At 36.5% G+C, this 17,802-nt stretch overlaps 1 protein-coding gene and 1 non-coding gene across 11 annotated transcripts in view; one reads left to right on the forward strand and one right to left on the reverse strand.

Moving 5' to 3' along the window:
* The window catches only part of LOC5566273, a 139,367-nt gene that overhangs the window by 55,615 nt on the left and 65,950 nt on the right, over positions 1–17,802 (reverse strand). The gene's annotated exons all lie outside the window — the stretch shown is intronic.
* Trnap-ugg lies at positions 6,687–6,758 on the forward strand. The gene has a single exon. It is a non-coding gene; the product is annotated as a tRNA-Pro (tRNA).

Below are 17,802 nucleotides of genomic sequence, written 5' to 3' on the forward strand. Positions count from 1 at the left end.
GTGTGGTGCGACAACAATGGGATGCGTGTCAATCCCGAAAAGTGCAAGACAATCACGTTCACACGGAGTAACGGTGCGTACCAACATAATTATCGGATGGGCACGGCTATCCTTGATCGTGTACAATCTATCTGCGACCTGGGCGTCACTATAGATTCGAATGTGCAATTTAGTGAGCATATTGGAAAAATGACCGCCAAGGCATTCTCCGTACTTGGAATCATACGTCGACATGCTTCCAACTTCACCGACATATACGCTCTCAAGACACTGTATTGCTCTATGGTACGAAGTATTCTAGAATACGCTTCGCCTGTTTGGTGCCCCTACCACATGACGCAAATTCTGGCAATCGAACGCGTCCAGAAAAAAATCCTTCGTTTTGAATTGCGTAATCTACCATGGCATGACCCTACAAATTTGCCGAGCTATATTGACCGGTGCCAGTTGATTAACTTGGAATCTTTATCGGCAAGGCGTTTGAAGCAACAACGATTGTTTATCTTCGACCTGCTTAAAGGTAACATAGACAGCCCAGCACTTCTCGGGGAAATATGCATCAACGTTCCACCTCGTCGGCTTCGCAACGTGGTTCTACTGGCCATCCCGTACCATAGAACAAACTATGGATTCAATAGCTCATTCAGTGCCTGCTTGCCTGCGTTCAACGAAGTCGCAGATGGGTTTGATTTTAACGTGTCGAAAACAATATTTGTAAATAGGATTAGGAATCGTTTGTAATAGTTTTACTAAGTAGTACAGTCTGTACGTAAATCGAAGACGGTGATTACACAGTTCGAACGAAACGTGTAAATTTCTGAGACATATAATGCACATAATTGGAGCGTGGAATATCATGGATATTTACATGATATGTCATGTAAACTTCAATTATATGTCATGTAATCCTGCAGGATCCTGAGTGATTACATGACATATAACACATTTTTACATGATTTCAGACATAAATTTACATGACGTCATGTTTACATTGCATGAATGAAATTTACATGACATGTAATCCTCATTATTTTTAACTGTGTACATAAATAAATAAATAAATTCGAACGTCGATTGTCCGGAGCTTCTCAGTCAACTGAACGTGAATATTAGAAGACGAGCACTACGTTCGAACGATTTTCTGCAAATCGACAGATCGAGGACAAACTACGGCATGAATGATCCCGTGAAAAGTATGTGTCGTGTTTTTGTTGCCTGTTTCGAGGGCTTTGAATTTGGTTTAAGTAGAAATAGATTAAGACAAAATTTTTTGAGTGTGCTTTCTGTGTAATGTTAGATTTTTGTGTTTTATAATCTAAGTTTTGTCATTTGGGAGTTTAAAACCTGTTGAAGTACAACAATATAAATAAATAAATAAATCTTGTACATTAGATGACCTGGTTGGCTACTAAACGCTTTGGCTATGTTTGCAAAAACAATCAGAGCATTCTCCTCGATATCAATTAGTAAGCTACCGAAACAAGTGATTACAACATGTAGAATTGAATGTACAGTTTATTTTAACGGTACAACATATAACTACAGCAAAACTCAACCCCATTCACAGCTGGTGACAAAAGCCGGTGACAAAAAAGGCATTGAAAGTCCCTTTCAGAGTAACAAAAATTCATTCACACTTTTCCTCCAGTTATGCGGCACGTGTATGATAAACTAATCGTATTGGGCATACAGCTGAAACAAATGCACTTCGAATTGAGCTTGTTCTGGATTTCAACACCTCCCGACCGCCACCACCTGGAAAGGGTAGACGAAGTGGCACACGACTTGCACTAGCTAGCTAGTAATTATGCTTCACCGCATCCAAACAGAAACTAACTGTACGAATACCTCTCTACTGCAAGTCCCCTTCGCTCGAACATTTCTCGCGTAACTTTTCAAAACGGCCTATCTAACTATTCACACATTTCGAGTAAATCGAGCTTGAAGGTTGTGAAAATATATTTTGAAACTGTATCAAAATGAAACAATTTTTCCCCACTGTGTTGCTTGTAGAGGGAAGCAGTGTAATAGAGTTCAACGTATGAAATGAAATTTTGTCAATTTATTTGGAAATTACACTGAAATCTATAAAAACATCAGATAGGACGTTTTGACCAAAAATATGTACATAGGATAAATCACATAGGTCGTTCTGTTTCAACAATTGTTACATTGGACATTCACTTCGGTCATTTTGTTTCAGTTATAGTAACATCGGACATTTTGATTTAAGCACACAGCAAGCATGTTTTATTTCATTTTGTATCCACGTGCGTTGAACTGCTTCAACATTCAAGTTGAACTGCTCATTTTGTTGCGGTGTGATAATCGCAGGCACCAGCTGTGCTTTGTTTTTATTCATTTGAAGAAGAGACGAATGATCTTCGAGTTAAAGTCTCTCACGAACAACAACAATTTGATTCATTCAATGCCACGCCGTCACTTTTTCCTCCCGTCTATGTGTCCTATGTAACAACAGAAGGAGGGGAAATGTTGAGCTGTATTTGGGACTTTTTGCTTTCTCACTGTTTCTCTCTCAATATTCCCCCCGTTTCAATGCTGGTTTCGCCCACACTTGTACGTGTGTGAGTTACCCACTGCACGACGGGTGGTGACGACTGTGTTGCATTCGGCACCAGCCGTCGGCGCAAACAAGAAATAGCGGTGGGAAATGATGACGATGACGGCGCCGTCGATTGTGTTGTAGGAAACCAATGCCAAACAAATACATACAGCTTCTCCGCTTTTCGGTGAATGATGGCTCTGCAAATATATGTGCGCAAGTCGCGCATGCACGTTGCTCGTGTTACTGCCGTGAAGCATATGTATATGCTTCATCGACCATGGATCTGAATCGGATTGATACAATAAGATCATGATGCTGAATATCATTTCCCTACATGCACTCAATACGCTGATAATCGACATTTTGTTGCGGTGTGCTAATCGGAGACACCAGCTGTGCTTTGTTTTGATTCATTCAATCCCACGACGTCACTTCTTCCCATCCGTCTATGTGTCCTATGTAACAACAGAAGGAGGGGAAACGTTGAGCTGTATGTAGGACATATTGCTCTCTCACTGATTCTCCCTCATTTTTCCCCCCGTTTTTATGACGGTTTCGCCCCACTCTCACATCATGTGAGAGTTTCCCACTGCATGACGTGGTGGTGGTGATGGCTGTGTTGCAATCAGCACCAGCCGTCGGTTGAAACAAGAAATTGCGGTGGGGAATGATGAAGATGACGACGCCGTCCATCTTGTTGTAGGAATTCGAGAAAGGAGCCCACGTCTAACAAATACATACAGCTTCTCCTCTCTTCGGTGATTGATCGCTCTGCAAATATGTGTGAGCAAGTCGCTCGTGTTGCTGCCGGTAAGCATATTTATATGCTTGATCGACCATGCATCTGAATCAGATTGATACAATGACATCATGATGCTCAATCTTGTGCTCAATATCATTCCCCTATATGCACGCAATAATATGAAAAGAGATGTTGCAGCTGATCCAATCCAGCGAAACGGTAAAACATGGTTTGGCAAAAAGACCAAAATACAGTTTTGTGTAACTCATTCTCTTTTTGTCACTTGAGCGTTTTCAACTTTGCGAGGCTGCGACTCTGAAAATATCGACTGAAATGATTGAGAAGCAGTTATTATGGCATTCTATGCATCTAAGTAGTGTCTCAGACACGCTTCTACAAATCATTCTACCTTTTAAACTCCATTCCAAAGCTTTATTCAGGAATGTCCAATGTAACATTAGAATCGTGTTTATTCATAAATGTTACATAGGACATGTGGTTGGTTCTCTGATCAAAGGTCCAATGTAACAATTGATTAAAAGCGATGCAGTTTTGAACATTGGTCATTTTGTTAAGCTTTGAATAGATTAATTTGTTGTTAATATATTAGAACGAGTGTTCTTGTATCCTGCTAAGTGGTGCAACGCAAATGATTTGCAATGATAATCTCGATTTGTTTACATTTGTTACTTAGGACGTTTTGAAAAGTTACGCGAGATTTGTTGCGCTTCCAATTGAATTTTATTCTCCATGCTGCATCGACGAATATCCCCCGTGCCGCTTCGCAGTTTTTCAGGTGCAATTCTGGATAACCGCGAATGTATGCTCCAATTCATCCCAACAGAGTTAGACCTAACTAGAATATTGAAATGCACCGGCAGAAACATATTTGTAGGGGAGAAAGGGGTCCGCAGCGGTTCGGCAGTAATTGAACCGCATGCCATACGACCTCCGAAATCCCCTGCAATGTTAGCGCGTTTTATTTTTCCTGTTTCTCAAAGCCCGCACGAAACTACATGCTGCATATTTGTATCGAGTGGAGCTACACTCTCGTCGGAGCCGTTCGCCTAACCGCCGCGCGCAGCACTCCCTATAGGGGACTCTGGAACCGACTACCGGAACGTGTGGATTAATGTATTAATGAGTCGGATGATTTTCACTTGCCACTATCGCACCGCCATGTGTCGTAGTTAGCGTCGCACAGAGGTCCAGTTTTCTGAGAAGCTAACAAAACAGATGTTTGGAAAATAGGTCTCAAACATCTTTTTAGTTGATGATTAAGAACATTAACGAAAATTTCAATAGAAAATTGTTTTATTTTTCATGTTTGAATCGTCTTTCATAAGTTTGTCTATACGTTCGTTTTTTGAAAAAGTTGAGAGCCTTAAATGTATGAAAATCAGCGTTCTATGTCCGAATCAACACTTGACATGATCGAAACTTGTGAAACAATATGAATGCTTGATTTTTTTCCACGATTTTTCATATCTGTACCACTGTGCGTCGTCGTCGTCATCCAGCATTGACGTCTGTCGTGCGTTAGTGCGCACCTAATTTCGAATGCGGTGCCAAAGCGCGGTTGCACGGAAGAGCAGCAATGCCTACGCAAAGTTTTATTTTAGTTTTTCCAGCCGGAAGTTAATTTGACCACAGCCAGAAAAAAAGTGCGTCGTTTTCCATCATTGTATTGTGGCGGCGGTGGTGTAGCTTCGGGTATATTTGTGATGAATCAGTAGTTTTGATTCGAGTGTTGTTTTTTTCGTATATTTTGCATTCGCGGTTTCAATGGGAAATTGTATTGCACTGGAGATTGTGGCTTTGTGGTCGGAATGAAAATTAAAACGCTTCCGATTGGAACACAATGAGTTCATTAGTTGCAGTTGTTTGTACGACGTATTCCTCATTCCAGATATGAATCAGTAGGTACAAAGGCCGTTTGAAATTATTAATTTTTAAATCATAAATAGCATACTAGCGTAATGTTAGCACGATTTAATTACTTATCTAAACAAATTTCGCTTGCTAAGCTATATGGTAAACCATAGGTCTCTTATAGACTAGGTTCCAGGCATGTGAACGAGCCCAAGTCAAACATGCGACTGACTGCTGAGCCGATGTGTCAACTTTCAGACCCCACTGATGGCTTTCTGTCCAAGTTGTGATGGAAGGGGGATTTGGAATCGAATTACTTTGAAGGTCTTCTTTACCGATCTACCCACAATTCAGCGATCGCTGCAGCGATCAACGTAAAACGTTGAGACAGGCAATAAGCAATGCTGCCTTCGCTTAACTTGCAAGTCTATTTGTGTGCACTCGGAGGGGCTGCTGAAGCTTTCACTTTCGTTGCCTTGCTTTGGGTCTTTCGTAGGGGAAGACGGGGTAAGACCGCCCGCCTAAGCATATTAATTCGTATGTCAAAATCAAGAATTAATAAATCCTTTTTCATCGCAGCATGTCGTTTTTTGAAGCCTTTGGCATGATCAAAAAATCTCACAGGTGAGGTATTTGTAACAAAATATTTATTTCTTGACGCTTGAAAAAGTGATGTCTTATCACGATTATTTTGAGCGACGGGGTAAAACCGCCCACCCACGGGGTAAAAGCGACAACCACGATTTTCGTACACAATTTTGCGAAAAAATATATCGATTCCCTATGATTCTAAACAGTATAATGTTTTATTAATTCAACATTGATTAACGGGGAATGGAATCATTTTTAGGGTTAATTAATAAAAATCACTTAGATGTTTACTTATTTTAGCCTTGATACACCCATATTTTGGAAAAATATACGGATTTGGCTTGTATTTATAACAAAATTGATTTCATTTTACTTGAAGAGAAATGTAAATCGTAGTTACAACTTTTAAAATGGTTTAGACATTTTATTTGGTATAAATTAGGGGTGGCGGTCTTACCCCAGCAACAGTGATCGGTTTTACCCCGATTGCGCAATTTTTGCAACTATGGCCTCATTTCAAAGCTAAATATTTACAACTCATATTTCACTTCACTGAAACATATTTTACATTTCTGTTGATGCATGGACGGGTAATTTGTTATGTAAATTCAATAACGACAAGCAGAAATTTTGTTTTCGATATTTGTTACGAAAAACTTAATGTAAATATCATCCTTAATGGTTCGGAATGTCAAAAATCTTGTGTTTATTGAAAGGGCTTGGTGAACTTTTAAGAAAACCGCCATTTTCATGCCAAACTGAAGGACCACCTTACCCCGGCGGGCGCTCTTACCCCGTCTTCCCCTAGCATATTGCAACGATTGCTGTTCGCTATAGGGTCCGACTACGTGGTGGCTTGAGTGCTTTTAATGGTTGAAATTTATGATTTAAATTTTAATTTATTTCTCCATGAGCGGCTCAATGGTCTAGGGGTATGATTCTCGCTTTGGGTGCGAGAGGTCCCGGGTTCAAATCCCGGTTGAGCCCGGAAGTTTTTTTTTAAGCTTGTAGGTAACTTAGAAAAATCGGACATCTCTAGAGTAAAAAATTGAACACGAATTTATGATTATCTTTCGAATGACATTTATTTGATTGAATACCTTAGACGAAAGTTCGAATGATAGAAAAAACATTTAGGCTAACTAAAAGTATATTCCAAAAAAGAGGAAATTGAAAGTTTTACCCATTTATTTAAGAAAGATCGATTATGGTGAAGATGAATCAAAGCCACACCTGAAATCTTTAACACAAATCTTAAAAAGCATACAGTGCTTTGAGCTGAAAATTGAATCGATTGGTCATGACCAGTGAGTTTTCAGATTGAATGGATGTCTGATTTGTATTCTTAGAAATTTGAGCTGAAGCTTCGGTTTTTCACCTTTAGAACAGTTTCTTATGGGTAACCTTGAATGCTTCATATTATTTTAGTGATCAATACTCAAATACTTAGAAGTGTAGAGAAGTTAAGTCGATGGTTTCTTGAACAAAAAAAAATCATCAAGGTCATCCTGCAACTGTTTTTTTTTTTTTTTCAAAAGGTGAATATTTGAAAAAGATTTTTTTCATTTTGCTATATAAATAGACTCATAGTTTTAGGAAAAATGTGCTCTATTATATTGAATGTATGAACCATTTCTACAGGATAACATTAAGGATGACAGTTTACTTTCTAAATTTGTCATCATTGAAATTAATTAATAATATAAACAGTAATTTGCGACCAAAATTATCTGCCAATTTTTGGGTATTCAAACAAAGTAGGCCCCTATACTCTTATCATTTGTGCAAAAAAATTGATGACACCAACAACATTTCAATCCATGCCCAGACTTAGACCTGAGCGCCGATATTTTTTATGATCAGCAGCGGCGTCGGGAAATTTTTTCACCGACGGCAACGTCACGCCGATCAAAAGTTTCGGCGGCGGCCACGTGGACGAAATCGAATATAGTTTTTGTGAATACGACTGAGATAATCAAAAACAAGATTAGTTCGTTTGTTGTTTTTCGCAAAGCGATCATTTGCCATATATTTATTTATAGAACGGTTCCACGCCGTTTCGCAAACCCGATTATTTTTGTATTTTTTGAATCGCCTGAAAATTTGCATACAGATTCTTTATGACCAAAAATGCCATTATGCACTTTCAGACCGCCATTTTGAACCTCGCCTTATTTTTGAGAAGGGCGTATCGGAAAATGCATGGAAAATCTTTAAAAAACTGTAACTCGAAAACGGTTTGTCCGATCGATTTGAGATCTTCTACAAAGTTGTAGGTATTGCTTAGGACTATATGGAGAGAAATATGCACGGTAAAAAAAGTTACAGATTTTTTTTATTTCAAAAACAAAATTTTAAAATAGTTTTTCTCCAGAAACGCAGTTTCAATTTTTTTTATTTTTGGATATGTTTTAGGGGACAACTTAAGTGATTTATTGCACAATGTTTCAAAATGGAAGAATTATGGACAAAAAAGTTATGATTTTTTTAAATTTACAGATTTGGAAAAAAAATCTAAATAGAGGAAAACAATAATTTTTTATGTGATTATTTGAAAGTACAGAAAAATTGCAATCGAAAAGTACTTAGGTAATTTTTTTCTAGGTTGCATCAATTTCGAGATATACTCATATTTATATAAAATTTTCATAAAAAAAGAAAAATAGGCCCTTTTCAAGCATATTTCGTGAGAAATTTTCAGAAAACATATCTCAAAATAATTAATGGATTCCTTTCAAGGGACCGCTGCAGCAAATCATGGAATAATCTGTGTAGTATTTCATGAAACGATCTCCTGAAAAATGTAGATAGTTATTTAGGAAAAGTTTTGAAGCAATCTAAAAATGAATTTCTCGTAAAGTAATTGTGCGGCCCTGTTAAAAGTCCGGAAGAAATATTAGAATCATTCTAGAAGAAACACTCATCGTCCTTCTTTCATATATATGTGAAGCATAGCAAAATTATTGGGAACCCTGTAACGAAATTTTTGAAAAGACACCTCCGGGAAAGGTTTCTAGGCATGATTGACATTGAGTGGAATTCTTGATACAATCCGTTGTGGATTTGCTGAAGATTCTCCTGATCGAATACTTAAACAGTTTCATGGAGTAACTGCTGAAGGAAATCATGTAGAACGCCCATGAAAAAAAATCTGATAAAATTCCTCAAGGAATCGCTTCTTCACAGAAATTATTAGAGGAGTCAACCTTTCTCCAGGAGAGTAGTTAGGCAAAATACAGGACGCTTCGATGCTTGCTCAATTTTCAACACCTAAATAAAACTATCAAATTCTAAGATTGCATCGGTTATTGTGAAAGCCATCTTTGGATTCTGAAATGTTTTACCTTAATTCTTTATTAATGTGTCTGGATGGGTTAACCACTAGTTTAGCATTCTCAAAATATTCAAAACAATGATTAATTTCCTGAAATATTTCTAATTCTGTATCACGGATCCAAAAAGTAGACAACCCTATGTTTGAGTTATAGATTTGTTGGGAACCCGTAATTTCATGTATATGGTCGCAATTTACGATTTGATTTGATTGTTTGATTCGTTGATTTGAACGTTTGATTCGCTTGTGTTTTTTTTGTGTTCTGTCCCCTTTGTGTTAGATTGAGGATCCTGGCCACCCGGCAGACGAATACCGACACGAAATTGGTACCAACGCCGTGAAACAAAAATCGAGCGATTACGATATAGGGTAACATATATATTTTGGACCCTCTGGGGCATTTTCCTGCAAATTTACCAGTTTAAATCGAAAGACCAACTCAATTCGCATGCCATTTGGAAAGATATAACTATTCCGCAATTTCTGAACTAAAGGCGTAGAATTTCTTTGATTTTCCATTGTCAATCGATTGTTTAGACTATGGGCAAGCATATTATACAACCAGTGTCGTGGACTTTATCGTCAAACAATAAAAAATGCCGGGGGTTCAAAATATATACTTTGAGGGTCCAAAATGTATTGGTGTGTCCAAAATAATGAAAAACAATGCTTCACAATTTGATTATTTTCGAAGTTTTTGATTCCTACATGACCCACGGTGCTCCAATTACCGTTATTATCAAATAAAATATACCATTTAAACGGCAGTCAGCAGTTGATTCCTAACATTGTTCTGCACCTCTGGGCCGATTTTGAAAAAATCCTTAGTCAGAATGTTGAGTTACGCCCTTTTAAAGTTTATATGATAGATATCAGTTTTGATTTTTTAGCTGGTTTTAGATATTGAAAAACATTTTCATAAAAAAAATTCTAGACCGACATTTGAAAAGGGCCAATGTTATATCTAGTTATTACTAATCAACCAATACACGAACAATTATATCTAACAATCTAACGCTGATAGTGATTTTAGAAAATTGTCCAAAGCATTCAAATATGAATAAATAATTCTTGAACAGGATATGCAGATACGCCCTTTGGAAGTGTATGGAAAGAATATTGCATAGTGAATTCCGTTTCATCTATAATCAACGGTTAGGTGCATACATAATCATTACACCTCTGCGGTTGTTCTTATTTCATTCAATTTAGCAAGTTGCACAAAATTTACACGTACACATATTGTCTAGATTGACATTATAAAAGGGCCAAATTATAATTGAAATTTTGAATTGAACATAACATATCTGTATCTACATAATTCTATATTCTATATTCTATTGAATTCTATTTAATTCTTTTCTACTCTCATCTGTTTTATTCTATTCAATTCTACTCTACCTAAATTTATTCTATTCTGATCCACCCTACTTGTTCTTACACATATTTTCAAAAATGCCAATTTTGTAATCAACAACTGCGCGCAAAAGAATTGAACGATGTTTGTTCGACTTTATAGAGCTGACAGGTCTGTAAAACAGCGCTATGCACAGACTCCGACGCCAACTCATTATGTCAGCCTAGTCCTCGACCAGTTGCATTGCAGATGTCTTTTACATTAAACATGGTGATATGATATTTCGAAGATTTTGTCAGACTCTGCTCTTCCCAGCTCTCGACAAACTTGTTCAAATTACCTTCAAAACGAAGATCCAGCTCAAATGAAAAGCATTTAATAAAAAATGCTTAAGTTCGTTAAAATACATAAAAACTATCATATATAAGTTGAAACCCTTATTTGGACTTACTGTGAAATAATAATTTAAATCTTCATTATTATGGATCATATGAGAAGCACGCATTAGGAGTTAGAATCTGTGCATAGCAATTTTTTACAGAGCTGGGAGCGCTAAAAAGCCGTACAAATATCGAAAGAGTACCGTTCAAATCGCAGTTGTTAATTTTTACAGTGTCCATTTGTAAAAATATGTATAAGAACAGGTAGGGTTGATCAGAGTAGAATAAATTTAAGTAGAGTATAATTGAATAGAATAGAACAGATTAGAATAGAAATATGTATGTATGAATATATAATATAGATAAAGATAAGCGATGTTCGAGTGTTTCGGTCAACTTCGATACAATCATTGTTCAGCTATATTGAAATGTGTATATTTCAATTATACTTTGGTCCGTTTTCAATGTCAGTATAGACAACATGTGTACGTGTAAATTTGGAATCGTTCAAATATTACGTAACGAGGAGGTTCGGTAGTGTTAAGGTTCATACATTTTCCAAACAAAAGCTGTAACGAGGGGAAGGAGAGGGGTTCTCAAATTAGAAAATTCTGCGTTACATTTGAATACAATTTGAATCATTCCTTCTATGCAACTTGCTAAATTGAATGAAATAAAAACAACCGCAAAAGTATAATGATTATGTATGCACCTAGCTAACTGTTGATTACAGATGGAGCAGAATGCACCATATCCCATATTCCATATTCTTTCCATAGATTTCAAAAGGGCGTATCTGCATATCCTGTCCAAGAATTGTTCACAAAAATTTGAAGGCTTTGGACAATTTCCTAAAATCACTATAAGGCGTTAATTTGGTAGATATCATTTTTCGTGTATAGGCTTATAAGTAATAACTAAACATAGCATTGGCCCTTTTCAAATGTCGGTCGAGAATTTTTTTAGAAAAATGTATTTTTTAATATCTTAAACCATGTAAAAGATTAAAACTACAAAATTTTATTATAATCTCTTTGTTTAAACAAGTTAAAGTGGCATATTTCGTGTGATTTCTATCATATAAACTTCAAAAGGGCGTAACCCAGAGGTGCAGAACAACGTCAGGAATCAACTGCTGACTGCCGTTTGAATGGTATATTTTATTTGATAATAACGGTAATTGGAGCACCGTGGACCATATGGGCATTTTTATATCGTAGAGGAAGTTTTTCTCTACATTTTGGCATGTTCTTTGACTTGGTTACGCTGAGCAATTAATTACCGTTAAATCACCATTCACCGTGCACATATACAAATTCCTACAGAATATTCATACAATTTTCACAAATTATTCTTTTGTCCGCAAAATAAAATAAAACTGATGAAATGAAGTAGTTTTTGTCACAAAGCATTTTGAAAAACCTTGTTTATGTAGTCAAAATCACGTGAAATCTGTTTGATTATGAGATTTTCAAACACTCTTAGTAGAAACGCCAAAAATTCACATTTTTCATTTTAACGTTAGAGTACGACATTTTTCAAAATTTCAACTAGTTTTTGCTTTTTAAGATGTATTTCATCGTATGAGCAATGAGATTTTATGCAAATTAGATTTTTTATTGTGTCTCAGTCGAAACCCAAATGCACGGTGAATGGACCCTATTCAATATATATGGTTCCTATTACCGTGCATTAGTGTAAAAGGCATGAAATTATTCGGTAATACTATATACATTGTTATATCGTGATTAAACTACTTTATATTTAGTTTTTTTAGTGAATATGGAATGGCTTTGACAATACAGTCAAACCTCCTATAACGATTTTGGTGAAAAAGTAATTATTTAGCCATTTTTTAAACTTTTTAAGGTTTTTATTGTAAATGTAGATTTGAATACTCTTAAAAATGAGTGCGCACACTACTAGAAACATAGTTGCTCCATTAACAACGTTTTTTCAAGATACGAAATAAAATCACGACGAAAACTATACGCACGGTGAATGGTGCACTAGTGTGCACGGTAAATGGTGACATAGAACGGTACGAGGCGACCTTAGCATGACATTTTCAAGCTTAATTTTCGAGTATTTTTTTGTTATGCATCACTAGTTTTAGATTTTTCCCTGAATTATGATATAATTGCACGCTACGTAGTGGTATTCTAGTACGTTCCAAATTATTTGGAAAAGTTATATAATTTTTTGAAGTACATTTTTTTCTTAAATGCACGGTGAATGGTAGCTTGACGGTAATTGGGACAAAAAACTATAATCACTTCCTTAGGGGGTCCAAAATACGACCGTTACCCTACCTCCCGTATGAGTTGCAGAGAACCCTGAACCCAATCCTTACCTTGTTCTTCCTTTAAAATTGTGACCACTAACCACTCGAGTTGTCACGAGTACCCTGGTTGCACCCCGTACTAATTTTCGTACTGAAAAGTCAATACATTGTAAATAATACAAAAATGAATTTTGGCTTCGTAAAGCATTAAACGCGATTGAGCTTCATATAAACAAATTAGTAAAAAAAAACGATTCCCGAATTTCGATTATATTATCGAAGTTGCATAGATTGTTGACAAGGATAAGCATCCAAACAAAACTTTCATACCCTGAAAGTTTCAAATCTATCGGGGAAAATTGGATTTCTTCAACTTCAAAGGGTTGATTTCTATACTTCTGAATTCATCTAAAGCTGCCCCATATTAAATGTATCAGAAAATTTTCATCGACAAAATATTTTTAACCTTCCAATTACGAAATTTCAGCTCAATTGCTCAACATTTTCATTAAATATCCGAGGTACCATAATCCGGGGTAACATTGATCAGCACCAGCGAGGTAAAATAGATCGCAATGACCCTTTTCGTAAAAAGCTCGAATCAACATTTATTGATGAAATATTTTCAATGCATGAGTGCTGATTCTCTTTCTTCTATTCATGAGCTAATAAACAATAAGGTTTTTGCGAATATTAAGTTTTGTTCATGCGTAAATTTGTCAACTTTTGCAAACAATGGTTTTCAAAATTATGGATGACACCATTAAAGAATCACGTCTCACATGAGTTCTGAAAACGATATAAGCAAGAGAAATGCGATTGTTACTAAAAATGACATAGCCAAAAATGATTACGTTGTCAAAACTTTCATAAATATGTTCAAAAAAGCATAATTCACAAATTATTATAAAGCGTGAAGAATTTCCTCAGGAAATTGCCTACCTTTAGGCGTATTCCACAATCCAAGGTGTTTTTAATTTTATATTAACTCAAAAAGTAAATGACTTGTAAGAGTTTGGCCTTCATATTCGGCTTCAGGGACCATGATTTTAGTAAGTAATGATATTTTCAATATCACCGAACGATGTTTTCATGGGTGATCAATGTTACCCCATATCAGCTAAATATAAAAATCACTTTAAACATTTTTTTAAACATGCTTTAAGCTTTCAGAAATCAAAATACAGTTCATAGACACGAGCAATGGATGGCAGTACTTGTTTTAAAAATATAAAATTTGCTACTCATGCATTGTCAAATCAAATGTTTAAGAAATATTCAAAAAAATGATCAATGTTAACCCGGATTACGGTACAATAAAATTTTGCCAATGTTCGAGATTTTGACACCGTAGGGTGCAGAGTTACTTGAGCACTTCTATGATTCACTTTGGCATGGGGGGCTTTTCTCGGCCGAATCGTCTGAATCCTTGCAATAAGAATCACTTCAATACGATGCATATAGTGGTCAAATATTGAGAAACACTGCTCGTCAAAACAGTCGCTTGCTTACGTCCGCATTTTGATCGTCGCCGTACCGATGTATTTTGTGTCGTATATTCAACAAAGTGTATTGAACGACATCTGAATCGTCCGTGTTATTGACATTCATTGCACACTGGGCCAGTAGCAGAATTTAGCCAGACAAAACCTCTAGCGCTTTAGGAGTGCATTTTTTCGAGTTGGTGTCAAAGGAGACTTGTCTTGAATTTGTTTGTTCTTCAATTTGATGATAAAAGTTAGTTGGAAATTTCGCCGCATAGGTGGCGCTGCAATGCAAACTTTTTTGTTTTGCATCCTAGAGCTATTGCGTCTTCGGCAATGTTTTAGAACGTGTAAAAATACGACAATTTGTCGAAGACACCAAAGTTCTAGGACTTCAAATAACAAAGTTATGGTAAAAAATGTGTAAATCACTTAAATTTTACGTTTTTTCTACTTTTTACCTCAAAATCGTAAAATATTTTATTTTAACAACCGTGCGTCGTTTAATTTCGATGACATGCATGTACTGTATGAAAAAAAAATCTTATTATTATATAAATATTTGAATTTTTGAACAAATTATTGTAAAAATATCATAATTTTTAACATAACTTTACTCAAAAAGTTGCAAGTTTTTGCAAAAACTTATCAATGTACCAAAATATGCTATATTTCATCTACCAAATGTCAAAGTTTGCCAGATGTATATTTTGATATATTTGAGATATCTTAATTCAAAATAGCCATCTCTTCATATAAATAGAATGGACTTATTATTAATTTTATCATTATTCTACAAGATTTTTGACACATTGCGTCAGTTAAGATTTGTTAATCAAATACTTTTATTTTGATACGAGTGATTTGTAAATTGTGATTTATGTCAGAGAGAACTGTCTCGACACGGTCATAACAAGATGTGAAAAATGAATTATAGCAGGCTATAATTAGACAGTTGCTGGAGATGACATAAGAGCCACACAACATAATGAAAATATCTAGATACTGTAACACCTGACTAATAAAAAGTATTTGATTAATAAAACTTGACTGACGCAATGTGTCTAACAATCTTGTAGTACAATGATAAAATTGATAATAAGTCTATTCTATTTATATGAAAACGGTGGTTATTTTGAATTCAGATATCTCAAATATACCAAAATATACATCCAGCAAACTTTGACATCTGGTAGATGAAATATAGCGTATTTGGGATCATTGATAAGTTTTTGCAAAAATTTGCAACTTTTTGAGTTAAGTTATGTTAAAAATTATCATATTTTTACAATAATTTGTTCAAAAATTCAAATATTTATATAATAATAAGATTTTTTTTCATAAAGTATATGCATGTTATCGAAATTAAGCAACGCATGGTTGTTAAAATGAAACATTTTACGATTTTGAGGTAAAAAGTAGAAAAAACGTAAAATTTAAGTGATTTACACATTTTTTACCATAACTTTGTTATTTGAAGTCCTAGAACTTTGGTGTCTTCGACAACTTGTCGTATTTTTACACGTTCTAAAACATTGCCGAAGACGCGAAAGCTCTAGGACGCAAAACAAAAAAGTTTGCATCGCAGCGCCACCTATGCGGCGAAATTTCCAACTAACTTTTATCATCAAATTGAAGAACAAACAAATTCAAGATAAGTCTCCTTTGACACCAACCCGAAAAAATGCACTCCTAAAGCGCTAGAGGTTTTGTCTGGCTAAATTCTGCTCCTGGCCCAGTGTGCATTGTGAGCATCGCGTTTCACGGTCGTAGTTCTGTGAATTATTGTGTTTAGTGTCTCGTGATACTGGATCAATTATTACTGACATCTACAAAACACCAGCACGCTGTCAATTTTTCGAAGCGCCATCTGCCAGAAAAACAAGGAAGCTAGTAGAAGTTCGAGTATAACAGTTCAACAGGGCTGCATACTGGTAGGCGCTTTAGGCGCATCATTATTTTACCGTTGCTGTGCGTAGTGTTGTAACATTCTTCCTCGACACTTCACGGCCTCACTATGGAATCATGCCAAGCTTGCTCAAAATCTTTGGATTCGGATAGAGTGGTCACCTGTAGTGGATCATGTGGAATGACTTTCCACTTTATATGCGTTGGCCTGTCTAAATCTCAATACGCCTGTTGGACGTCGAAAGTGGGCATGTTCTGGTTCTGCACATCATGCCGACTGAATTTCGAACCAGCTGTATACGAGCGAGATAAAATAATGCTGAAAGCTCTACGTGAACTGTTGATTCGAACAGACGCTATGGATACACGGCTCGGAAACTGCGGAGAAAATCTCAGGAAATTCACCAAAATTCTCCATGGTGGCAACCAATCCAAATCATCAAACTGCTCGAATCTTCAAACAACATTGCTTCAGAGTATTGATGAAATGACTCTCGACGATGATCCAATCAACCGGTCCAGGTCATGTGACGAAACGTCTTTCTTTGAGGTGCTGGATGAGGTGAACAGCTCAATAGCTATGGCTCCTGATAGGTTTGTCGTCCAAGGAAATAAACGCGTGCAAATCGTGGAAAGCACGTCTCGTATGAACGCATCTACTCCCGCAGCTTTGCCACATGTATCGAAGTGCTTGCCGCCGGATACAATATGTGCCCCGCCTAGTCGAAGCAGTCCTAACATCCACTCTATCGGAAATAACACTAGATCGCCCAGCGGAAGAACCCTCAAACCTAACAACTCTTTTCTCAAAGTTGCAAATGACGCGCTTCAAGCAATTGACGACGAATGTTATTATGTCACTCCCTTTACGCCAGATCAAACGGAAGACGACATCAAGCTGCACGTGTGTGACATCACTAATGCGGATCCCTCAGTTGTCAAAGTTACAAAGCTGGTTCCTCGAGGGAAAAAACTTGAAGAACTTTCGTTTGTATCCTTCAAAATATCGGTTTGCAGATCTTACTCAGGTGTTGTCAGCGACAGCTGGTACTGGCCAGAAGGAATTACCATACGGCCCTTTGAACCAAACTCAAAAAACGAAATCCCTGCACGGCTTCCGAAATCTATGCAATAGAACAACGTCAAATTTCTTCCGAAATCGCCACAGCCGATGAATGTCAATCTTCTCCATCACCGGGATGCACAGAATCAAGCACTTTGGAAGCCCTGGAGCCCCCCATCACAGTCCTGACCATCCAGCCAGCGATCATCAGACGTCCTGGT

The sequence above is a fragment of the Aedes aegypti genome, chromosome 2 (assembly GCF_002204515.2).
Source record: "Aedes aegypti strain LVP_AGWG chromosome 2, AaegL5.0 Primary Assembly, whole genome shotgun sequence".
NCBI lineage: Eukaryota > Metazoa > Arthropoda > Insecta > Diptera > Culicidae > Aedes > Aedes aegypti.